This window comes from Siniperca chuatsi, linkage group LG12 (genome assembly GCF_020085105.1).
Source record: "Siniperca chuatsi isolate FFG_IHB_CAS linkage group LG12, ASM2008510v1, whole genome shotgun sequence".
Classification (NCBI taxonomy): domain Eukaryota; kingdom Metazoa; phylum Chordata; class Actinopteri; order Centrarchiformes; family Sinipercidae; genus Siniperca; species Siniperca chuatsi.
The window spans coordinates 29,362,128-29,385,302 of NC_058053.1; the positions used below are offsets into that span (position 1 = coordinate 29,362,128).

The window sequence follows — 23,175 nt, forward strand, 5'->3', positions numbered from 1 at the left end:
TTGAAGCTGTAGAAATGATAATAATTATTATTATTATAGCTTTATGTATATAGCAAGTAAAAGTACTTCAGTATTATCAGCAAAATGTACTAGTATTACAATAAAAGTACTCAAAAAGCAGGAAAATGACCTCTGTGAGTGTTATACTCATTTATTATTGGATTATTATTACTGAAGTTTAGCTACTTTTAACTATTTTATAAACTGTCATTTTTTAGTGTCACGTTTTAAACGCTCTTCATGTTTGTGTGAATCTTCATCTGTAAAGTAACTGTCAGATAAATGCAGTGCAGTAAAAAGAACAATATACAGCAACGTTTGGAAATATTCAGCTCCAGGAACTCAAAGTCGTACTTAAGTGCACTCCTCACCTGTCTGTCTCTCTCCTCACCTGTCTGTCTCTCTCCTCACCTGTCTGTCTCTCTCCTCACCTGTGTGTCTCACTCCTCATCTTTCTGTCTCACTCCTCACCTGTCTGTCTCACTCCTCACCTGTCTATCTCACTCCTCACCTGTCTGTCTCACTCCTCACCTGTCTATCTCACTCCTCAACTGTCTGTCTCTCTCCTCACCTGTCTGTCTCTCTCCTCACCTGTGTGTCTCACTCCTCATCTTTCTGTCTCACTCCTCACCTGTCTGTCTCACTCCTCACCTGTCTATCTCACTCCTCACCTGTCTGTCTCACTCCTCACCTGTCTATCTCACTCCTCACCTGTCTGTCTCTCTCCTCACCTGTCTGTCTCTCTCCTCACCTTTCTGTCTCTCTCTTCACCTGTCTGTCTCACTCCTCACCTTTCTGTCTCTCTCTTCACCTGTCTGTCTCACTCCTCACCTGTCTGTCTCTCTCCTCACCTGTGTGTCTCACTCCTCACCTGTGTGTCTCACTCCTCATCTTTCTGTCTCACTCCTCACCTGTCTGTCTCACTCCTCACCTGTCTATCTCACTCCTCACCTGTCTGTCTCACTCCTCACCTGTCTATCTCACTCCTCACCTGTCTGTCTCTCTCCTCACCTGTCTGTCTCTCTCCTCACCTTTCTGTCTCTCTCTTCACCTGTCTGTCTCACTCCTCACCTTTCTGTCTCTCTCTTCACCTGTCTGTCTCACTCCTCACCTGTCTGTCTCTCTCCTCACCTGTGTGTCTCACTCCTCACCTGTGTGTCTCACTCCTCATCTTTCTGTCTCTCTCTTCACCTGTCTGTCTCACTCCTCACCTGTCTGTCTCACTCCTCACCTGTCTACCTCACTCCTCACCTGTCTGTCTCACTCCTCACCTGTCTATCTCACTCCTCACCTGTGTGTCTCACTCCTCACCTTTCTGTCTCTCTCTTCACCTGTCTGTCTCACTCCTCACCTGTCTGTCTCACTCTTCACCTGTCTGTCTCACTCCTCACTTTTCTGTCTCACTCCTCATCTTTCTGTCTCTCTCTTCACCTGTCTGTCTCACTCTTCACCTTTCTGTCTCTCTCTTCACCTGTCTGTCTCACTCTTCACCTGTGTGTCTCACTCTTCACCTGTGTGTCTCACTCTTCTCACCTGTCTGTCTCACTCTCACCTGTCTGTCTCACTCCTCCTGTCTGTCTCACTCTCACTCTGTCTGTCTCACTCCTCACCTGTCTTCTGTCTCACTCCTCACCTGTCTGTCTCACTCTCACCTGTCTGTCTCTGTCTCTCACCTGTCTGTCTCTCTCTCTTCACCTGTCTGTCTCACTCTTCACCTGTCTGTCTCACTCTCCTCTTCACCTGTCTGTCTCACTCTTCACCTGTCTGTCTCACTCCTCACCTTTCTGTCACCTGTCTGTCTCACTCCTCACCTGTCTGTCTCTCTCTCCTCACCTGTCTGTCTCTCACTCCTCACCTGTCTGTCTCACTCCTCACCTTTCTGTCTCTCTCTCACCTGTCTGTCTCACTCCTCACCTGTCTGTCTCACTCCTCACCTGTCTGTCTCACTCCTCACCTGTCTGTCTCACTCTCACCTGTCTGTCTGTCTCTCTCTCACCTGTCTGTCTCTCTCTCACCTGTCTGTCTCACTCCTCACCTGTCTGTCTCACTCACCTGTCTGTCTCACTCTTCACCTGTCTGTCTCACTCCTCACCTGTCTGTCTCTCTCTCACCTGTCTGTCTCACTCCTCACCTGTCTGTCTCACTCTCTCACCTGTCTGTCTCACTCCTCACCTGTCTGTCTCACTCCTCACCTGTCTGTCTCTCTCCTCACCTGTCTGTCTCTCACCTGTCTGTCTCTCTCTTCACCTGTCTGTCTCACTCCTCACCTGTCTGTCTCTCACTCCTCCTGTCTGTCTCACTCCTCACCTGTCTGTCTCTCTCACCTGTCTGTCTCTCTCCTCACCTGTGTGTCTCACTCCTCACCTGTCTGTTTCTCGTCACTTGTCTGTCTTTCTGCTCACCTGTCTGTCTCACTCTCACCTGTCTGTCTCTCTGCTCACCTGTGTGTCTCACTCCTCACCTGTCTGTTTCTCGTCACCTGTCTGTCTTTCTGCTCACCTGACTGTCTCTCTCTCACTCTCCTACCTGTCTGTCTATCTCACTCTGTCTCACCTTTCTGTCTCTCTTCTCCTCACCTGTCTATCTATCTCCTCACCTTTCTGTCTCTCTTCTCACCTGTCTGTCTCACTCCTCACCTGTATGTCTCTCTCCTCACCTGTCTGTCTCACTCCTTACCTGTCTATCTCACTCCTCACCTGTCTGTCTCTCTTCTCACCTGTCTATCTCACTCCTCACCTTTCTGTCTCTCTTCTCACCTGTCTGTCTCACTCCTCACCTGTCTGTCTCTCTCCTCACCTGTCTGTCTCTCTCCTCACCTGTCTATCTCACTCCTCACCTTTCTGTCTCTCTTCTCACCTGTCTGTCTCACTCCTTACCTGTCTGTCTCACTCCTCACCTTTCTGTCTCTCTCCTCACCTGTCTGTCTCACTCCTTACCTGTCTATCTCACTCCTCACCTGTCTGTCTCTCTTCTCACCTGTGTGTCTCACTCCTCACCTGTCTTTCTCTCTTCTCACCTGTCTGTCTCACTCCTCACCTTTCTGTCTCTCTCCTCACCTGTGTGTCTCACTCCTCACCTGTCTGTCTCACTCTTCACCTGTCTGTCTCACTCCTCACTTTTCTGTCTCACTCCTCATCTTTCTGTCTCTCTCTTCACCTGTCTGTCTCACTCCTCACCTGTCTGTCTCACTCCTCACTTTTCTGTCTCACTCCTCACCTGTCTGTCTCACTCTTCACCTGTCTGTCTCTCTCCTCACCTGTGTGTCTCACTCCTCACGTCTGTTTCTCGTCACTTGTCTGTCTTTCTGCTCACCTGTCTGTCTCACTCCTCACCTGTCTGTCTCTCTGCTCACCTGTGTGTCTCACTCCTCACCTGTCTGTTTCTCGTCACCTGTCTGTCTTTCTGCTCACCTGACTGTCTCACTCCTTACCTGTCTATCTCACTCCTCACCTTTCTGTCTCTCTTCTCACCTGTCTATCTCACTCCTCACCTTTCTGTCTCTCTTCTCACCTGTCTGTCTCACTCCTCACCTGTATGTCTCTCTCCTCACCTGTCTGTCTCACTCCTTACCTGTCTATCTCACTCCTCACCTGTCTGTCTCTCTTCTCACCTGTCTATCTCACTCCTCACCTTTCTGTCTCTCTTCTCACCTGTCTGTCTCACTCCTCACCTGTCTGTCTCTCTCCTCACCTGTCTGTCTCTCTCCTCACCTGTCTATCTCACTCCTCACCTTTCTGTCTCTCTTCTCACCTGTCTGTCTCACTCCTTACCTGTCTGTCTCACTCCTCACCTTTCTGTCTCTCTCCTCACCTGTCTGTCTCACTCCTTACCTGTCTATCTCACTCCTCACCTGTCTGTCTCTCTTCTCACCTGTGTGTCTCACTCCTCACCTGTCTTTCTCTCTTCTCACCTGTCTGTCTCACTACTCACCTTTCTGTCTCTCTCCTCACCTGTGTGTCTCACTCTCACTCTCTCACCACCTTCTGTCTCTCTCCTCACCTCACCTGTCACCTGTCTGTCTCTCTCTCTCTCTCACCTCACCTGTCTACCTCACTGCTCACCTGTCTGTCTCTCTTCTCACCTGTCTGTCTCTCTTCTCACCTGTCTGTCTCTCTTCTCACCTGTGTGTCTCACTCCTCACCTGTCTGTCTCTCTTCTCACCTGTCTGTCTCTCTTCTCACCTGTCTGTCTCACTCCTTACCTGTCTGTCTCTCTTCTCACCTGTCTGTCTCACTCCTTACCTGTCTGTCTCTCTTCTCACCTGTGTGTCTCACTCCTCACCTGTCTGTCTCTCTTCTCACCTGTCTGTCTCTCTTCTCGCCTGTCTGTCTCTCTTCTCACCTGTCTGTCTCACTCCTTACCTGTCTGTCTCTCTTCTCACCTGTGTGTCTCACTCCTCACCTGTCTGTCTCACTCCTCACCTTTCTGTCTCTCTTCTCACCTGTGTGTCTCACTCCTCACCTGTCTGTCTCACTCCTCACCTGTCTGTCTCTCTTCTCACCTGTCTGTCTCTCTCCTCACCTGTCTGTCTCACTCCTTATCTGTCTGTCACTCTCCTCACCTGTCTCTTTCTCATCACCTGTCTGTCTCACTCTTCACCAGATGTTGGCTGTGATGCAGTTTTGTTGTTTGTTAAAGGGGCAATATGTAAGAATTGAAGCTATGCTCCACCTGTCGAATTCCTACATCAAAGAAATAGGGGGCCGCATATCACATATCAGGTCTAACTAACTGCTGTTAGCTAGTTAGCTCAATTAGCCATGCAGTTACTGGATTTGGGAGCTTTAACAGTAGAGCTTTATAGATGAATAACGATAATAATGAGATTGCTATTTCTTCTTGACTGTAAGGAAGTCCATCTAACCGTGTGATACAGAGAACAATGATGAGTACGATAAAGCATAAAGCACTGCGATACACTGGATTTAACTGCTGTGTGTTGATAGGGCAGTATGACTATACAGAATATCTCCACACTAAAGGACAGACATGAAGGTTGACTGCACAATAGTTTAACGGTTGGAAGAAGACAGACATGCTTTAACTATATACAAGAAACCTAGTTTGATTTTTAAGTTGAGTCAAATGTTGAATATGAATCTTGAATGATAGTCTGCTGTCAAGTCAAACTCCAAAATATTTGTAGGAATCAACAAGCGTAATATGGGTGCCATTTAAAATTGCAATGGCAGGATAGTCATTGTGGAGGTGGAGAATACCATGATCCTTTCTGCATTTAAAACTAGTCTGTGATTAATCAAATACATCAAATACACAAATGTTTAAAATCTCTGTTCTCTGGTCAAAACCTCCAAAATGTCAACTTTTTAAAAGCTTTTGAAAGAGTCAATAATGAGTTACTGTCTGTATGGAAGTCCACTGCTGCCAATATTAAATTTAAGCTGTGAAAAAAAGCCATTTAAATCGAATTTTCATTTTTAATTAGCTAAAATCTGAAAAATAAAATGTTAAAGTCCAGATGCAAGATTTTCAGGTTTCAGCACAATGTGATCTCATGGGATGGCATATAAATAGCATGCCACTTGCGTGTGTCATGTTGACGCATTTTAAGCGTTTCGTGTGTCATTTAACGCCGTTACAGATGCTGCATTTCATGAGTTTTGGATGTACAGGAAAGTACAAAGTCAGGTGATTGATAATCAGGTTCAATTCAATTCAATTCAATTTTATTTATATAGCACCAATTCATAACAGAAGTTATCTCATTGCGCTTTTATTATAGAGTAGGTCTAGACCGTACTCTTTATAATATTGGGTGACAGGTGACCTTCGTTGTCATGGTAACAATAATAAACACGTGGTGGACGTTGTGAAACGGTTGCAGTTTGGTTAGGTTCAAGCAACAAAACTACACGGGTTGGGTTAAAAGAAATATGTGACATAAGTTAATGTGTTACGTAATGTGTAAAGTTAAAACTTTAAATAAGCCAGTCCACCCCAACCACCTCCTGATGCGGACTTGACGATTTATATATTACGTCACCTGACATTGTTTTCTCTACGACATTCACACGTGAAATAATATGGTTTTATAGATCAACTTGTTTATATTGTTTTATATTTGTTTGATTGTATTATTGGTTTAAGTGTGTTTTCTATCCTATTTTCATTGTAACTTTTAATGCTTTTTATCGTTTGTCAGATGTTTAAGGATTACGGGTGCAAAGTAGCTGTTCAGCTACCCCCCCCAACATCTTTTACACTGATGTTGTTAAATGTCAGTGTTGATTAATGGGTACTGTCCCCTATAAATAAACTAATAAAATAAAACAGACATAATAAAGTCATGTATGAAGATGAGTGTCAGCAGAGAGGTGGTGCTGGTGCCTGATTTACTCTGCTGATCCATTTCTGTCTCTGTGTTTCGGGGGTTTTGCAACAGTCTCAGCTGGTCGGCTCAGGTGTCAACAGAGGGAACAGCTGCAGGACACTAAATATTGCTAAGAGTTCACAGATAAACCAGAGACACACTGTCCTTTAAACTGGGGGGAGATCAGACCACCACCACCCTCTGGCACCAATCACAGGTACTGCAACAAAAACTCAAATACTTTACTTCTGAATAGTAACCCCCCCCCCCCATTAGTTAGTCTAGTAATCAAGAGAAACTGGCGTGGAACCAAGATTGGAAGACAAGTAAACAGGAAGTATTGAATGATTACACAGAGGCTTGTACATACATTGGTAGAGCATGCTTGGCTGTTAACTGAGTAGGCTTGACAGATATATACTGGACTCCACTACCACTACCACATGCTATCGTAGAGTTGAAAAGTGAGTCTGTTTTTCTTTAATGCGATTTTGCTTTCATTGTCTTTGATTTCACTGAAAAAGGAATGAAAGACGTTAACAAGTTGATTGGATTTCATTAAAACGTTCATGTTAAACTCTTTAAAACATGAGACATGGTACCGTGGCTTAGTTGGTCAAAGCGCCTGCCTTGTAAACAGGCGATCCTATGTTCAAATCCCAGCAGCTCCTTTAAAATTTAATGGTTCCACGGGAGCCTCAACTTAAACTTAAAACGCTGATATGAAACTCTTTGAAGAAAAGTATGAGAGAGGGTGCCGTGGCTTTGGTGGGTGGTTCAAGCCCACCCAGGGACGATGAGCTGTACTTCCTCTGAAGAACGAGGACCATTTGAACTTATTTGTCCTGCTTGTCAAACAGGACCTTACAGGAGTAGAGCCACTTTGTCTCTAAACCTCACTAGACTACCAAGGCTTACCCCTTATTCCTCTTGTGTCTCCAGAGGACTCAAAGTTGTTGACTTTTCTACTACCACATGCTATCATGCAGAGGGGATGCCGTGGCTTAGTTGGTCAAAGTACCTTTCTAGTAAACAGGAGATCCTGGGTTTGAATCTCAGCGGTACCTACTTAAAATTGTTAATAGCATTACGCATCATCCTGAGGATTAAAAATGAACATAACTTCACCTGCCGTATATGCAGAATCAAGAAAATCTCAACAGAGCAACTGACCCTTTATTCCTCTGACCCTTTATTATGGTGGCGCCAGAGGCCTCAAAGTTCTTGGCTTTTCTACTACCACATGCTATCGTAGAGTTGAAAAGTGAGTCTGTTGTTATTTAATGCGATTTTGCTTTCATTGTCTTTGATTTCACTGAAAAAGGAATGAAAGACGTTAACAAGTTGATTGGAATTCATTTCAACGTTCATGTAAAGGCTTTAGAATCTAAGACATGGTACCATGGCTTAGTTGGTCAAAGTACCTGTCTTGTAAACAGGAGATCCAGGGTTCAAATCCCAGCGGTACCTACTTAGACTTTATAACAGCATTATGCATCTTCCTGAGGATTAAAAATGAGCATAACTTCACCTGCAGTATATGCAGATTCAAGAAAAACTCAACCGATCAACCACCACTTTATTCCTCTGGTGCCTCCAGAGGCCTCAAAGTTGTTGAATTTTCTGCTACCACATGCTATCGTAGAAATGAAAAGTTAGTCTGTTTTTCTTTAATGCGATTTTGATTTCATTGTCTTTGATTTCACTGAAAAAGGAATGGCAGATGTTGACAAGTTCATTGGATTTCATTAAAACGTTCATACAAAACTCTTTAATTTATGTGAAATGGTACAGTGGCTTAGTTGGTCAAAGTGCCTGTCTAGTAAACAGGAGATCCTGGGTTCAAATCCCAGCGGTACCTACTTAGAAATTATAACAGCTTTACACATCTTCTTGAGGATTAAAAATGAGCATAACCTCCCGTGCAGTATATGCAGGTTCAAGAAAAACTCAACCGAGTAAGAATGTGTCGATGGGTTGTTTAGCATTTCTACAGCGCAATGAAAAGAGGTTTGTTTTCCCATGTAGGCTTGACAGATATATACTGGACTCCACTACCACTACCACATGCTATCGTAGAGTTGAAAAGTGAGTCTGTTGTTCTTTAATGCGATTTTGCTTTCATTGTCTTTGATTTCACTGAAAAAGGAATGAAAGACATTAACAAGTTGATTGGATTTCATTTCAACGTTCATGTGAAACTCTTTAAAATACAAGACGTGGTACCGTGGCTTAGTTGGTCAAAGTGCCTGTCTAGTAAACAGGAGATCCTGGGTTCAAATCCCAGCGGTACCTACTTAGAAGTTATAACAGCTTTACACATCTTCTTGAGGATTAAAAATGAGCATAACCTCCTGTGCAGTATATGCAGGTTCAAGAAAAACTCAACCGAGTAAGAATGTGTCTATGGGTTGTTTAGCATTTCTACAGCGCAATGAAAAGAGGTTTGTTTTCCCATGTAGGCTTGACAGATATGTACTGGACTCCACTACCACATGCTATCGTAGAGTTGAAAAGTGAGTCTGTTGTTGTTTAATGCGATTTTGCTTTCATTGCCTTTGATTTCACCGAAAAAGGAATGAAAAACATTAACAAGTTGATTGGATTTCATTTCAACGTTCATGTTAAACTCTTTGAAATATGAGACATGGTACCGTGGCTTAGTTGGTCAAAGTGCCTGTCTTGTAAACAGGAGATCCTGGGTTCAAATCCCAGCGGTACCTACTTAGAAATTATAACACCATTACGCATCTTCCTGAAGATTAAAAATGAGCATAACCTCCCGTGCAGTATATGCAGATTCAAGAAAAACTCAACCGAGTAAGAATGTGTCTATGGTTTGTTTAGCATTTCTACAGCGCAATGAAAAGAGTTTTGTTTTCCCATGTAGGCTTGACAGATATATACTGGTCTCCACTACCACTACAAGATGCTATCGTAGAGTTGAAAAGTGAGTCTGTTTTTCTTTAATGCGATTTTGCTTTCATTGTCTTTGATTTCAATGAAAAAGGAATGAAAGACATTAACAAGTTGTTTGGATTTCATTAAAACGTTCATGTGAAACTCTTTAAAATACAAGACGTGGTACCGTGGCTTAGTTGGTCAAAGTGCCTATCTAGTAAACAGGAGATCCTGGGTTCAAATCCCAGCGGTACCTACTTAGAAATTATAACAGCATTACGCCACTTTCTGAGGATAACTATTAGCATAACCTCCCGTGCAATATATGCAGGTTCAAGAAAAACTCAACCGAGTAAGAATGTGTCGATGGGTTGTTTAGCATTTCTAGAGCGCAATGAAAAGAAGTTTGTTTTCCCATGTAGGCTTGAAAGATATATACTGGACTCCACTACCACATGCTATCGTAGAGTTGAAAAGTGAGTCTGTTTTTCTTTAATGCGATTTTGCTTTCATTGTCTTTGATTTCACTGAAAAAGGAATGAAAGACATTAACAAGTTGATTGGATTTCATTTCAACGTTCATGTTAAACTCTTTAGAATATGAGACATGGTACCGTGGCTTAGTTGGTCAAAGTACCTGTCTTGTAAACAGGAGATCCTGGGTTCAAATCCCAGCGGTACCTACATAGACTTTATAACAGCATTACGCCACTTTCTGAGGATAACTATTAGCATAACCTCCCGTGCAGTATATGCAGATTCAAGAAAAACTCAACCGAGTAAGAATGTGTCGATGGGTTGTTTAGCATTTCTACAGCGCAATGAAATGAGGTTTGTTTTCCCATGTAGGCTTGACAGATATATACTGGACTCCACTACCACTACCACATGCTATCGTAGAGTTGAAAAGTGAGTCTGTTGTTCTTTAATGCGATTTTGCTTTCATTGTCTTTGATTTCACTGAAAAAGGAATGAAAGACATTAACAAGTTGATTGGATTTGATTTCAACATTCATGTGAAACTCTTTAAAATACAAGACGTGGTACCGTGGCTTAGTTGGTCAAAGTGCCTGTCTAGTAAACAGGAGATCCTGGGTTCAAATCCCAGCGGTACCTACTTAGAAGTTATAACAGCTTTACACATCTTCTTGAGGATTAAAAATGAGCATAACCTCCTGTGCAGCATATGCAGGTTCAAGAAAAACTCAACCGAGTAAGAATGTGTCTATGGGTTGTTTAGCATTTCTACAGCGCAATGAAAAGAGGTTTGTTTTCCCATGTAGGCTTGACAGATATATACTGGACTCCACTACCACATGCTATCGTAGAGTTGAAAAGTGAGTCTGTTGTTGTTTAATGCGATTTTGCTTTCATTGCCTTTGATTTCACCGAAAAAGGAATGAAAGACATTAACAAGTTGATTGGATTTCATTTCAACGTTCATGTTAAACTCTTTGAAATATGAGACATGGTACCGTGGCTTAGTTGGTCAAAGTGCCTGTCTTGTAAACAGGAGATCCTGGGTTCAAATCCCAGCGGTACCTACTTAGAAATTATAACACCATTACGCATCTTCCTGAAGATTAAAAATGAGCATAACATCCCGTGCAGTATATGCAGATTCAAGAAAAACTCAACCGAGTAAGAATGTGTCTATGGTTTGTTTAGCATTTCTACAGCGCAATGAAAAGAGTTTTGTTTTCCCATGTAGGCTTGACAGATATATACTGGTCTCCACTACCACTACAAGATGCTATCGTAGAGTTGAAAAGTGAGTCTGTTTTTCTTTAATGCGATTTTGCTTTCATTGTCTTTGATTTCAATGAAAAAGGAATGAAAGACATTAACAAGTTGTTTGGATTTCATTAAAACGTTCATGTGAAACTCTTTAAAATACAAGACGTGGTACCGTGGCTTAGTTGGTCAAAGTGCCTGTCTAGTAAACAGGAGATCCTGGGTTCAAATCCCAGCGGTACCTACTTAGAAATTATAACAGCATTACGCCACTTTCTGAGGATAACTATTAGCATAACCTCCCGTGCAATATATGCAGGTTCAAGAAAAACTCAACCGAGTAAGAATGTGTCGATGGGTTGTTTAGCATTTCTACAGCGCAATGAAAAGAAGTTTGTTTTCCCATGTAGGCTTGAAAGATATATACTGGACTCCACTACCACATGCTATCGTAGAGTTGAAAAGTGAGTCTGTTTTTCTTTAATGCGATTTTGCTTTCATTGTCTTTGATTTCACTGAAAAAGGAATGAAAGACATTAACAAGTTGATTGGATTTCATTTCAACGTTCATGTTAAACTCTTTAGAATATGAGACATGGTACCGTGGCTTAGTTGGTCAAAGTACCTGTCTTGTAAACAGGAGATCCTGGGTTCAAATCCCAGCGGTACCTACATAGACTTTATAACAGCATTACGCCACTTTCTGAGGATAACTATTAGCATAACCTCCCGTGCAGTATATGCAGATTCAAGAAAAACTCAACCGAGTAAGAATGTGTCGATGGGTTGTTTAGCATTTCTACAGCGCAATGAAATGAGGTTTGTTTTCCCATGTAGGCTTGACAGATATATACTGGACTCCACTACCACATGCTATCGTAGAGGTGAAAGGTGAGTCTGTTTTTCTTTAATGCGATTTTGATTTCATTGTCTTTGATTTCACTGAAAAAGGAATGGCAGATCTTGACAAGTTCATTGGATTTCATTAAAACGTTCATACAAAACTCTTTAATTTATGTGAAATGGTACCGTGGCTTAGTTGGTCAAAGTACCTGTCTTGTAAACAGGAGGTCCTGGGTTAAAATCCCAGCGGTACCTACTTAGAAATTATAACAGCTTTACACATCTTCTTGAGGATTAAAAATGAGCATAACCTCCGTTGCAGTATATGCAGGTTCAAGAAAAACTCAACCGAGTAAGAATGTGTCGATGGGTTGTTTAGCATTTCTACAGCGCAATGAAATGAGGTTTGTTTTCCCATGTAGGCTTGACAGATATATACTGGACTCCACTACCACTACCACATGCTATCGTAGAGTTGAAAAGTGAGTCTGTTGTTCTTTAATGCGATTTTGCTTTCATTGTCTTTGATTTCACTGAAAAAGGAATGAAAGACATTAACAAGTTGATTGGATTTCATTTCAACGTTCATGTGAAACTCTTTAAAATACGAGACGTGGTACCGTGGCTTAGTTGGTCAAAGTGCCTGTCTAGTAAACAGGAGATCCTGGGTTCAAATCCCAGCGGTACCTACTTAGAAGTTATAACAGCTTTACACATCTTCTTGAGGATTAAAAATGAGCATAACCTCCTGTGCAGTATATGCAGGTTCAAGAAAAACTCAACCGAGTAAGAATGTGTCGATGGGTTGTTTAGCATTTCTACAGCGCAATGAAATTAGGTTTGTTTTCCCATGTAGGCTTGAAAGATATATACTGGACTCCACTACCACATGCTATCGTAGAGTTGAAAAGTGAGTCTGTTGTTGTTTAATGCGATTTTGCTTTCATTGCCTTTGATTTCACCGAAAAAGGAATGAAAGACATTAACAAGTTGATTGGATTTCATTTCAACGTTCATGTTAAACTCTTTGAAATATGAGACATGGTACCGTGGCTTAGTTGGTCAAAGTGCCTGTCTTGTAAACAGGAGATCCTGGGTTCAAATCCCAGTGGTACCTACATAGACTTTATAACAGCATTACGCCACTTTCTGAGGATAACTATTAGCATAACCTCCCGTACAGTATATGCAGATTCAAGAAAAACTCAACCGAGTAAGAATGTGTCGATGGGTTGTTTAGCATTTCTACAGCGCAATGAAATGAGCTTTGTTTTCCCATGTAGGCTTGACAGATATATACTGGACTCCACTACCACTACCACATGCTATCGTAGAGTTGAAAGGTGAGTCTGTTTATCTTTAATGCGATTTTGATTTCATTGTCTTTGATTTCACTGAAAAAGGAATGGCAGATGTTGACAAGTTCATTGGATTTCATTAAAACGTTCATACAAAACTCTTTAATTTATGTGAAATGGTACAGTGGCTTAGTTGGTCAAAGTACCTGTCTTGTAAACAGGAGATCCTGGGTTAAAATCCCAGCGGTACCTACTTAGAAATTATAACAGCTTTACACATCTTCTTGAGGATTAAAAATGAGCATAACCTCCGTTGCAGTATATGCAGGTTCAAGAAAAACTCAACCGAGTAAGAATGTGTCGATGGGTTGTTTAGCATTTCTACAGCGCAATGAAAAGAGGTTTGTTTTCCCATGTAGGCTTGACAGATATATACTGGACTCCACTACCACATGCTATCGTAGAGTTGAAAAGTGAGTCTGTTTTTCTTTAATGCGATTTTGCTTTCATTGTCTTTGATTTCACTGAAAAAGGAATGAAAGACATTAACAAGTTGATTGGATTTCATTTCAACGTTCATGTTAAACTCTTTAGAATATGAGACATGGTACCGTGGCTTAGTTGGTCAAAGTACCTGTCTTGTAAACAGGAGATCCTGGGTTCAAATCCCAGCGGTACCTACATAGACTTTATAACAGCATTACGCCACTTTCTGAGGATAACTATTAGCATAACCTCCCGTGCAGTATATGCAGGTTCAAGAAAAACTCAACCGAGTAAGAATGTGTCGATGGGTTGTTTAGCATTTCTACAGCGCAATGAAAAGAGGTTTGTTTTCCCATGTAGGCTTGACAGATATATACTGGACTCCACTACCACTACCACATGCTATCGTAGAGTTGAAAAGTGAGTCTGTTGTTCTTTAATGCGATTTTGCTTTCATTGTCTTTGATTTCACTGAAAAAGGAATGAAAGACATTAACAAGTTGATTGGATTTCATTTCAACGTTCATGTGAAACTCTTTAAAATACAAGACGTGGTAGCGTGGCTTAGTTGGTCAAAGTGCCTGTCTAGTAAACAGGAGATCCTGGGTTCAAATCCCAGCGGTACCTACTTAGAAGTTATAACAGCTTTACACATCTTCTTGAGGATTAAAAATGAGCATAACCTCCTGTGCAGTATATGCAGGTTCAAGAAAAACTCAACCGAGTAAGAATGTGTCTATGGCTTGTTTAGCATTTCTACAGCGCAATGAAATGAGGTTTGTTTTCCCATGTAGGCTTGACAGATATATACTGGACTCCACTACCACATGCTATCGTAGAGTTGAAAAGTTAGTCTGTTGTTGTTTAATGCGATTTTGCTTTCATTGCCTTTGATTTCACCGAAAAAGGAATGAAAGACATTAACAAGTTGATTGGATTTCATTTCAACGTTCATGTTAAACTCTTTGAAATATGAGACATGGTACCGTGGCTTAGTTGGTCAAAGTGCCTGTCTTGTAAACAGGAGATCCTGGGTTCAAATCCCAGCGGTACCTACTTAGAAATCATAACACCATTATGCATCTTCCTGAAGATTAAAAATGAGCATAACCTCCCGTGCAGTATATGCAGATTCAAGAAAAACTCAACCGAGTAAGAATGTGTCTATGGTTTGTTTAGCATTTCTACAGCGCAATGAAAAGAGTTTTGTTTTCCCATGTAGGCTTGACAGATATATACTGGTCTCCACTACCACTACAAGATGCTATCGTAGAGTTGAAAAGTGAGTCTGTTTTTCTTTAATGCGATTTTGCTTTCATTGTCTTTGATTTCAATGAAAAGGAATGAAAGACATTAACAAGTTGTTTGGATTTCATTAAAACGTTCATGTGAAACTCTTTAAAATACAAGACGTGGTACCGTGGCTTAGTTGGTCAAAGTGCCTGTCTAGTAAACAGGAGATCCTGGGTTCAAATCCCAGCGGTACCTACTTAGAAATTATAACAGCATTACGCCACTTTCTGAGGATAACTATTAGCATAACCTCCTGTGCAGTATATGCAGGTTCAAGAAAAACTCAACCGAGTAAGAATGTGTCGATGGGTTGTTTAGCATTTCTACAGCGCAATGAAAAGAGGTTTGTTTTCCCATGTAGGCTTGACAGATATATACTGGACTCCACTACCACTACCACATGCTATCGTAGAGTTGAAAGGTGAGTCTGTTTTTCTTTAATGCGATTTTGATTTCATTGTCTTTGATTTCACTGAAAAAGGAATGGCAGATGTTGACAAGTTCATTGGATTTCATTAAAACGTTCATACAAAACTCTTTAATTTATGTGAAATGGTACCGTGGCTTAGTTGGTCAAAGTGCCTGTCTAGTAAACAGGAGATCCTGGGTTCAAATCCCAGCGGTACCTACTTAGAAATTATAACAGCTTTACACATCTTCTTGAGGATTAAAAATGAGCATAACCTCCCGTGCAGTATATGCAGGTTCAAGAAAAACTCAACCGAGTAAGAATGTGTCGATGGGTTGTTTAGCATTTCTAGAGCGCAATGAAAAGAAGTTTGTTTTCCCATGTAGGCTTGAAAGATATATACTGGACTCCACTACCACATGCTATCGTAGAGTTGAAAAGTGAGTCTGTTTTTCTTTAATGCGATTTTGCTTTCATTGTCTTTGATTTCACTGAAAAGGAATGAAAGACATTAACAAGTTGATTGGATTTCATTTCAACGTTCATGTTAAACTCTTTAGAATATGAGACATGGTACCGTGGCTTAGTTGGTCAAAGTACCTGTCTTGTAAACAGGAGATCCTGGGTTCAAATCCCAGCGGTACCTACATAGACTTTATAACAGCATTACGCCACTTTCTGAGGATAACTATTAGCATAACCTCCCGTACAGTATATGCAGGTTCAAGAAAAACTCAACCGAGTAAGAATGTGTCGATGGGTTGTTTAGCATTTCTACAGCGCAATGAAATGAGCTTTGTTTTCCCATGTAGGCTTGACAGATATATACTGGACTCCACTACCACTACCACATGCTATCGTAGAGTTGAAAGGTGAGTCTGTTTTTCTTTAATGCGATTTTGATTTCATTGTCTTTGATTTCACTGAAAAAGGAATGGCAGATGTTGACAAGTTCATTGGATTTCATTAAAACGTTCATACAAAACTCTTTAATTTATGTGAAATGGTACCGTGGCTTAGTTGGTCAAAGTGCCTGTCTAGTAAACAGGAGATCCTGGGTTCAAATCCCAGCGGTACCTACTTAGAAGTTATAACAGCTTTACACATCTTCTTGAGGATTAAAAATGAGCATAACCTCCCGTGCAGTATATGCAGGTTCAAGAAAAACTCAACCGAGTAAGAATGTGTCGATGGGTTGTTTAGCATTTCTACAGCGCAATGAAAAGAGGTTTGTTTTCCCATGTAGGCTTGACAGATATATACTGGACTCCACTACCACTACCACATGCTATCGTAGAGTTGAAAGGTGAGTCTGTTTTTCTTTAATGCGATTTTGATTTCATTGTCTTTGATTTCACTGAAAAAGGAATGGCAGATGTTGACAAGTTCATTGGATTTCATTAAAACGTTCATACAAAACTCTTTAATTTATGTGAAATGGTACCGTGGCTTAGTTGGTCAAAGTGCCTGTCTAGTAAACAGGAGATCCTGGGTTCAAATCCCAGCGGTACCTACTTAGAAGTTATAACAGCTTTACACATCTTCTTGAGGATTAAAAATGAGCATAACCTCCCGTGCAGTATATGCAGGTTCAAGAAAAACTCAACCGAGTAAGAATGTGTCGATGGGTTGTTTAGCATTTCTACAGCGCAATGAAAAGAAGTTTGTTTTCCCATGTAGGCTTGAAAGATATATACTGGACTCCACTACCACATGCTATCGTAGAGGTGAAAGGTGAGTCTGTTTTTCTTTAATGCGATTTTGATTTCATTGTCTTTGATTTCACTGAAAAAGGAATGGCAGATGTTGACAAGTTCATTGGATTTCATTAAAACGTTCATACAAAACTCTTTAATTTATGTGAAATGGTACCGTGGCTTAGTTGGTCAAAGTGCCTGTCTAGTAAACAGGAGATCCTGGGTTCAAATCCCAGCGGTACCTACTTAGAAATTATAACAGCTTTACACATCTTCTTGAGGATTAAAAATGAGCATAACCTCCCGTGCAGTATATGCAGGTTCAAGAAAAACTCAACCGAGTAAGAATGTGTCGATGGGTTGTTTAGCATTTCTACAGCGCAATGAAAAGAAGATTGTTTTCCCATGTAGGCTTGAAAGATATATACTGGACTCCACTACCACATGCTATCGTAGAGTTGAAAAGTGAGTCTGTTTTTCTTTAATGCGATTTTGCTTTCATTGTCTTTGATTTCACTGAAAAAGGAATGAAAGACATTAACAAGTTGATTGGATTTCATTTCAACGTTCATGTTAAACTCTTTAGAATATGAGACATGGTACCGTGGCTTAGTTGGTCAAAGTACCTGTCTTGTAAACAGGAGATCCTGGGTTCTAATCCCAGCGGTACCTACATAGACTTTATAACAGCATTACGCCACTTTCTGAGGATAACTATTAGCATAACCTCCCGTGCAGTATATGCAGATTCAAGAAAAACTCAACCGAGTAAGAATGTGTCGATGGGTTGTTTAGCATTTCTACAGCGCAATGAAATGAGGTTTGTTTTCCCATGTAGGCTTGACAGATATATACTGGACTCCACTACCACATGCTATCGTAGAGTTGAAAAGTTAGTCTGTTGTTGTTTAAACAGGAGATCCTGGGTTCAAATCCCAGCGGTACCTACTTAGAAATCATAACACCATTATGCATCTTCCTGAAGATTAAAAATGAGCATAACCTCCCGTGCAGTATATGCAGATTCAAGAAAAACTCAACCGAGTAAGAATGTGTCTATGGTTTGTTTAGCATTTCTACAGCGCAATGAAAAGAGTTTTGTTTTCCCATGTAGGCTTGACAGATATATACTGGTCTCCACTACCACTACAAGATGCTATCGTAGAGTTGAAAAGTGAGTCTGTTTTTCTTTAATGCGATTTTGCTTTCATTGTCTTTGATTTCAATGAAAAAGGAATGAAAGACATTAACAAGTTGTTTGGATTTCATTAAAACGTTCATGTGAAACTCTTTAAAATACAAGACGTGGTACCGTGGCTTAGTTGGTCAAAGTGCCTGTCTAGTAAACAGGAGATCCTGGGTTCAAATCCCAGCGGTACCTACTTAGAAATTATAACAGCATTACGCCACTTTCTGAGGATAACTATTAGCATAACCTCCTGTGCAGTATATGCAGGTTCAAGAAAAACTCAACCGAGTAAGAATGTGTCGATGGGTTGTTTAGCATTTCTACAGCGCAATGAAAAGAGGTTTGTTTTCCCATGTAGGCTTGACAGATATATACTGGACTCCACTACCACTACCACATGCTATCGTGAGAGTTGAAAGGTGAGTCTGTTTTTCTTTAATGCGATTTTGATTTCATTGTCTTTGATTTCACTGAAAAAGGAATGGCAGATGTTGACAAGTTCATTGGATTTCATTAAAACGTTCATACAAAACTCTTTAATTTATGTGAAATGGTACCGTGGCTTAGTTGGTCAAAGTGCCTGTCTAGTAAACAGGAGATCCTGGGTTCAAATCCCAGCGGTACCTACTTAGAAATTATAACAGCTTTACACATCTTCTTGAGGATTAAAAATGAGCATAACCTCCGTGCAGTATATGCAGGTTCAAGAAAAACTCAACCGAGTAAGAATGTGTCGATGGGTTGTTTAGCATTTCTAGAGCGCAATGAAAAGAAGTTTGTTTTCCCATGTAGGCTTGAAAGATATATACTGGACTCCACTACCACATGCTATCGTAGAGTTGAAAAGTGAGTCTGTTTTTCTTTAATGCGATTTTGCTTTCATTGTCTTTGATTTCACTGAAAAAGGAATGAAAGACATTAACAAGTTGATTGGATTTCATTTCAACGTTCATGTTAAACTCTTTAGAATATGAGACATGGTACCGTGGCTTAGTTGGTCAAAGTACCTGTCTTGTAAACAGGAGATCCTGGGTTCAAATCCCAGCGGTACCTACATAGACTTTATAACAGCATTACGCCACTTTCTGAGGATAACTATTAGCATAACCTCCCGTACAGTATATGCAGGTTCAAGAAAAACTCAACCGAGTAAGAATGTGTCGATGGGTTGTTTAGCATTTCTACAGCGCAATGAAATGAGCTTTGTTTTCCCATGTAGGCTTGACAGATATATACTGGACTCCACTACCACTACCACATGCTATCGTGAGAGTTGAAAGGTGAGTCTGTTTTTCTTTAATGCGATTTTGATTTCATTGTCTTTGATTTCACTGAAAAAGGAATGGCAGATGTTGACAAGTTCATTGGATTTCATTAAAACGTTCATACAAAACTCTTTAATTTATGTGAAATGGTACCGTGGCTTAGTTGGTCAAAGTGCCTGTCTAGTAAACAGGAGATCCTGGGTTCAAATCCCAGCGGTACCTACTTAGAAGTTATAACAGCTTTACACATCTTCTTGAGGATTAAAAATGAGCATAACCTCCCGTGCAGTATATGCAGGTTCAAGAAAAACTCAACCGAGTAAGAATGTGTCGATGGGTTGTTTAGCATTTCTACAGCGCAATGAAAAGAGGTTTGTTTTCCCATGTAGGCTTGACAGATATATACTGGACTCCACTACCACTACCACATGCTATCGTAGAGTTGAAAGGTGAGTCTGTTTTTCTTTAATGCGATTTTGATTTCATTGTCTTTGATTTCACTGAAAAGGAATGGCAGATGTTGACAAGTTCATTGGATTTCATTAAAACGTTCATACAAAACTCTTTAATTTATGTGAAATGGTACCGTGGCTTAGTTGGTCAAAGTGCCTGTCTAGTAAACAGGAGATCCTGGGTTCAAATCCCAGCGGTACCTACTTAGAAGTTATAACAGCTTTACACATCTTCTTGAGGATTAAAAATGAGCATAACCTCCCGTGCAGTATATGCAGGTTCAAGAAAAACTCAACCGAGTAAGAATGTGTCGATGGGTTGTTTAGCATTTCTACAGCGCAATGAAAAGAAGTTTGTTTTCCCATGTAGGCTTGAAAGATATATACTGGACTCCACTACCACATGCTATCGTAGAGGTGAAAGGTGAGTCTGTTTTTCTTTAATGCGATTTTGCTTTCATTGTCTTTGATTTCAATGAAAAAGGAATGGCAGATGTTGACAAGTTCATTGGATTTCATTAAAACGTTCATACAAAACTCTTTAATTTATGTAAAATGGTACCGTGGCTTAGTTGGTCAAAGTACCTGTCTTGTAAACAGGAGATCCTGGGTTCAAATCCCAGCGGTACCTACTTAGAAGTTATAACAGCTTTACACATCTTCTTGAGGATTAAAAATGAGCATAACCTCCCGTGCAGTATATGCAGGTTCAAGAAAAACTCAACCGAGTAAGAATGTGTCGATGGGTTGTTTAGCATTTCTACAGCGCAATGAAAAGAAGATTGTTTTCCCATGTAGGCTTGAAAGATATATACTGGACTCCACTACCACATGCTATCGTAGAGTTGAAAAGTGAGTCTGTTTTTCTTTAATGCGATTTTGCTTTCATTGTCTTTGATTTCACTGAAAAAGGAATGAAAGACATTAACAAGTTGATTGGATTTCATTTCAACGTTCATGTTAAACTCTTTAGAATATGAGACATGGTACCGTGGCTTAGTTGGTCAAAGTACCTGTCTTGTAAACAGGAGATCCTGGGTTCTAATCCCAGCGGTACCTACATAGACTTTATAACAGCATTACGCCACTTTCTGAGGATAACTATTAGCATAACCTCCCGTGCAGTATATGCAGATTCAAGAAAAACTCAACCGAGTAAGAATGTGTCGATGGGTTGTTTAGCATTTCTACAGCGCAATGAAATGAGGTTTGTTTTCCCATGTAGGCTTGACAGATATATACTGGACTCCACTACCACATGCTATCGTAGAGTTGAAAAGTTAGTCTGTTGTTGTTTAATGCGATTTTGCTTTCATTGCCTTTGATTTCACCGAAAAAGGAATGAAAGACATTAACAAGTTGATTGGATTTCATTTCAACGTTCATGTTAAACTCTTTGAAATATGAGACATGGTACCGTGGCTTAGTTGGTCAAAGTGCCTGTCTTGTAAACAGGAGATCCTGGGTTCAAATCCCAGCGGTACCTACTTAGAAATTATAACACCATTACACATCTTCCTGAAGATTTAAAATGAGCATAACCTCCCGTGCAGTATATGCAGATTCAAGAAAAACTCAACCGAGTAAGAATGTGTCTATGGTTTGTTTAGCATTTCTACAGCGCAATGAAAAGAGTTTTGTTTTCCCATGTAGGCTTGACAGATATATACTGGTCTCCACTACCACTACCACATGCTATCGTAGAGTTGAAAAGTGAGTCTGTTTTTCTTTAATGCGATTTTGCTTTCATTGTCTTTGATTTCACTGAAAAAGGAATGGCAGACATTAACAAGTTCATTGGATTTCATTAAAACGTTCATGTGAAACTCTTTAAAATTTAAGAAATGGTACAGTGGCTTAGTTGGTCAAAGTGCCTGTCTAGTAAACAGGAGATCCTGGGTTCAAATCCCAGCGGTACCTACTTAGAAATTATAACAGCTTTACACATCTTTCTGAGGATAAAAATGAGCATAACCTCCTGTGCAGTATATGCAGGTTCAAGAAAAACTCAACCGAGTAAGAATGTGTCGATGGGTTGTTTAGCATTTCTACAGCGCAATGAAAAGAGGTTTGTTTTCCCATGTAGGCTTGAAAGATATATACTGGACTCCACTACCACATGCTATCGTAGAGTTGAAAAGTGAGTCTGTTGTTGTTTAATGCGATTTTGCTTTCATTGCCTTTGATTTCACCGAAAAAGGAATGAAAGACATTAACAAGTTGATTGGATTTCATTTCAACGTTCATGTTAAACTCTTTAGAATATGAGACATGGTACCGTGGCTTAGTTGGTCAAAGTACCTGTCTTGTAAACAGGAGATCCTGGGTTCTAATCCCAGCGGTACCTACATAGACTTTATAACAGCATTACGCCACTTTCTGAGGATAACTATTAGCATAACCTCCCGTGCAGTATATGCAGATTCAAGAAAAACTCAACCGAGTAAGAATGTGTCGATGGGTTGTTTAGCATTTCTACAGCGCAATGAAATGAGGTTTGTTTTCCCATGTAGTGTACTGCATGATGCATGAGTATGTAACTTATAGTGATTATTCTAAGAGTCATAGCAGTTGATCATACAATGCTAATTAAATGGATATGGATTGCATGACTACTGTATATACGTTACCATGTGTACATAGTTGATGAAGCTATGAGTCAGTAATACCTATAGGATCATTCAGTGATCTCAGTTCAATAGTACATTACATACCTACATACAGATTGTAGAGTAGTGATCATGATTATACTAGAATCATACTTCATGATTGCAGTTTAATGGTTAAGATGTCACGTTATCAGAAGAATACATGTCTAATGAACGTGTATCGTATGAATATAGTGCTTTAGTCTAAGTGTTAGATATTACTATATTCATTATGTTACGTAGTAGAATGATTCCAGTCTAAGATTCATTATGTATCAAGTAAGAGTACTCATGATTTGACTATGAACTTCATACTAGTAGTTCATCAGATAAATTAACGAGAAGTATGTATCTTAAGCTTATTTGATACATCTTGTCATGTATCATCTGTACAGAGTGAGTGTTTTGTGATTGCATGTTAGATTACAAGTGTCATTCATCTTACTAATTGTCAAGCTAGTTTAGATAGATGACTTATACTGTCATACTTAGTATGAGCTTTATTAATTAATGATAGTTAATATGAGTACTAAATCATCAGATCTGTAGATTAGTATTGATAATTCTCAATTAGTATTAACTTGCATATAGTCATTAAATGACGTATTATGAGTCTTGTAAGTGTTGCT

At 40.3% G+C, this 23,175-nt stretch overlaps 30 non-coding genes across 30 annotated transcripts; all 30 read left to right on the top strand.

Annotated features, from left to right (window-relative positions):
* The first annotated feature begins 7,727 nt into the window (after window positions 1-7,727).
* Window positions 7,728-7,801, top strand: trnat-ugu. Its single transcript has one exon. It is a non-coding gene; the product is annotated as a tRNA-Thr (tRNA).
* A 751-nt stretch (window positions 7,802-8,552) lies between these two features.
* On the top strand, window positions 8,553-8,626 carry trnat-agu. Its single transcript has one exon. It is a non-coding gene; the product is annotated as a tRNA-Thr (tRNA).
* A 354-nt stretch (window positions 8,627-8,980) lies between these two features.
* Window positions 8,981-9,054, top strand: trnat-ugu. Its single transcript has one exon. It is a non-coding gene; the product is annotated as a tRNA-Thr (tRNA).
* A 787-nt stretch (window positions 9,055-9,841) lies between these two features.
* trnat-ugu lies at window positions 9,842-9,915 on the top strand. Its single transcript has one exon. It is a non-coding gene; the product is annotated as a tRNA-Thr (tRNA).
* Window positions 9,916-10,274: 359 nt separating this feature from the next.
* Window positions 10,275-10,348, top strand: trnat-agu. Its single transcript has one exon. It is a non-coding gene; the product is annotated as a tRNA-Thr (tRNA).
* A 354-nt stretch (window positions 10,349-10,702) lies between these two features.
* trnat-ugu lies at window positions 10,703-10,776 on the top strand. Its single transcript has one exon. It is a non-coding gene; the product is annotated as a tRNA-Thr (tRNA).
* A 360-nt stretch (window positions 10,777-11,136) lies between these two features.
* On the top strand, window positions 11,137-11,210 carry trnat-agu. The gene has a single exon. It is a non-coding gene; the product is annotated as a tRNA-Thr (tRNA).
* A 353-nt stretch (window positions 11,211-11,563) lies between these two features.
* trnat-ugu lies at window positions 11,564-11,637 on the top strand. Its single transcript has one exon. It is a non-coding gene; the product is annotated as a tRNA-Thr (tRNA).
* A 353-nt stretch (window positions 11,638-11,990) lies between these two features.
* On the top strand, window positions 11,991-12,064 carry trnat-ugu. Its single transcript has one exon. It is a non-coding gene; the product is annotated as a tRNA-Thr (tRNA).
* Window positions 12,065-12,424: 360 nt separating this feature from the next.
* trnat-agu lies at window positions 12,425-12,498 on the top strand. The gene has a single exon. It is a non-coding gene; the product is annotated as a tRNA-Thr (tRNA).
* Window positions 12,499-12,852: 354 nt separating this feature from the next.
* Window positions 12,853-12,926, top strand: trnat-ugu. The gene has a single exon. It is a non-coding gene; the product is annotated as a tRNA-Thr (tRNA).
* Window positions 12,927-13,285: 359 nt separating this feature from the next.
* trnat-ugu lies at window positions 13,286-13,359 on the top strand. The gene has a single exon. It is a non-coding gene; the product is annotated as a tRNA-Thr (tRNA).
* Window positions 13,360-13,713: 354 nt separating this feature from the next.
* On the top strand, window positions 13,714-13,787 carry trnat-ugu. Its single transcript has one exon. It is a non-coding gene; the product is annotated as a tRNA-Thr (tRNA).
* A 787-nt stretch (window positions 13,788-14,574) lies between these two features.
* Window positions 14,575-14,648, top strand: trnat-ugu. Its single transcript has one exon. It is a non-coding gene; the product is annotated as a tRNA-Thr (tRNA).
* A 359-nt stretch (window positions 14,649-15,007) lies between these two features.
* trnat-agu lies at window positions 15,008-15,081 on the top strand. Its single transcript has one exon. It is a non-coding gene; the product is annotated as a tRNA-Thr (tRNA).
* Window positions 15,082-15,440: 359 nt separating this feature from the next.
* Window positions 15,441-15,514, top strand: trnat-agu. Its single transcript has one exon. It is a non-coding gene; the product is annotated as a tRNA-Thr (tRNA).
* A 353-nt stretch (window positions 15,515-15,867) lies between these two features.
* trnat-ugu lies at window positions 15,868-15,941 on the top strand. The gene has a single exon. It is a non-coding gene; the product is annotated as a tRNA-Thr (tRNA).
* Window positions 15,942-16,300: 359 nt separating this feature from the next.
* On the top strand, window positions 16,301-16,374 carry trnat-agu. The gene has a single exon. It is a non-coding gene; the product is annotated as a tRNA-Thr (tRNA).
* Window positions 16,375-16,734: 360 nt separating this feature from the next.
* trnat-agu lies at window positions 16,735-16,808 on the top strand. The gene has a single exon. It is a non-coding gene; the product is annotated as a tRNA-Thr (tRNA).
* A 354-nt stretch (window positions 16,809-17,162) lies between these two features.
* Window positions 17,163-17,236, top strand: trnat-agu. The gene has a single exon. It is a non-coding gene; the product is annotated as a tRNA-Thr (tRNA).
* Window positions 17,237-17,590: 354 nt separating this feature from the next.
* Window positions 17,591-17,664, top strand: trnat-ugu. Its single transcript has one exon. It is a non-coding gene; the product is annotated as a tRNA-Thr (tRNA).
* A 635-nt stretch (window positions 17,665-18,299) lies between these two features.
* On the top strand, window positions 18,300-18,373 carry trnat-agu. Its single transcript has one exon. It is a non-coding gene; the product is annotated as a tRNA-Thr (tRNA).
* A 360-nt stretch (window positions 18,374-18,733) lies between these two features.
* trnat-agu lies at window positions 18,734-18,807 on the top strand. Its single transcript has one exon. It is a non-coding gene; the product is annotated as a tRNA-Thr (tRNA).
* Window positions 18,808-19,160: 353 nt separating this feature from the next.
* On the top strand, window positions 19,161-19,234 carry trnat-ugu. The gene has a single exon. It is a non-coding gene; the product is annotated as a tRNA-Thr (tRNA).
* Window positions 19,235-19,594: 360 nt separating this feature from the next.
* trnat-agu lies at window positions 19,595-19,668 on the top strand. Its single transcript has one exon. It is a non-coding gene; the product is annotated as a tRNA-Thr (tRNA).
* A 359-nt stretch (window positions 19,669-20,027) lies between these two features.
* On the top strand, window positions 20,028-20,101 carry trnat-agu. Its single transcript has one exon. It is a non-coding gene; the product is annotated as a tRNA-Thr (tRNA).
* A 354-nt stretch (window positions 20,102-20,455) lies between these two features.
* trnat-ugu lies at window positions 20,456-20,529 on the top strand. Its single transcript has one exon. It is a non-coding gene; the product is annotated as a tRNA-Thr (tRNA).
* Window positions 20,530-20,883: 354 nt separating this feature from the next.
* Window positions 20,884-20,957, top strand: trnat-ugu. The gene has a single exon. It is a non-coding gene; the product is annotated as a tRNA-Thr (tRNA).
* A 353-nt stretch (window positions 20,958-21,310) lies between these two features.
* Window positions 21,311-21,384, top strand: trnat-ugu. Its single transcript has one exon. It is a non-coding gene; the product is annotated as a tRNA-Thr (tRNA).
* Window positions 21,385-22,171: 787 nt separating this feature from the next.
* Window positions 22,172-22,245, top strand: trnat-ugu. The gene has a single exon. It is a non-coding gene; the product is annotated as a tRNA-Thr (tRNA).
* The last annotated feature ends 930 nt before the right edge of the window (window positions 22,246-23,175 follow it).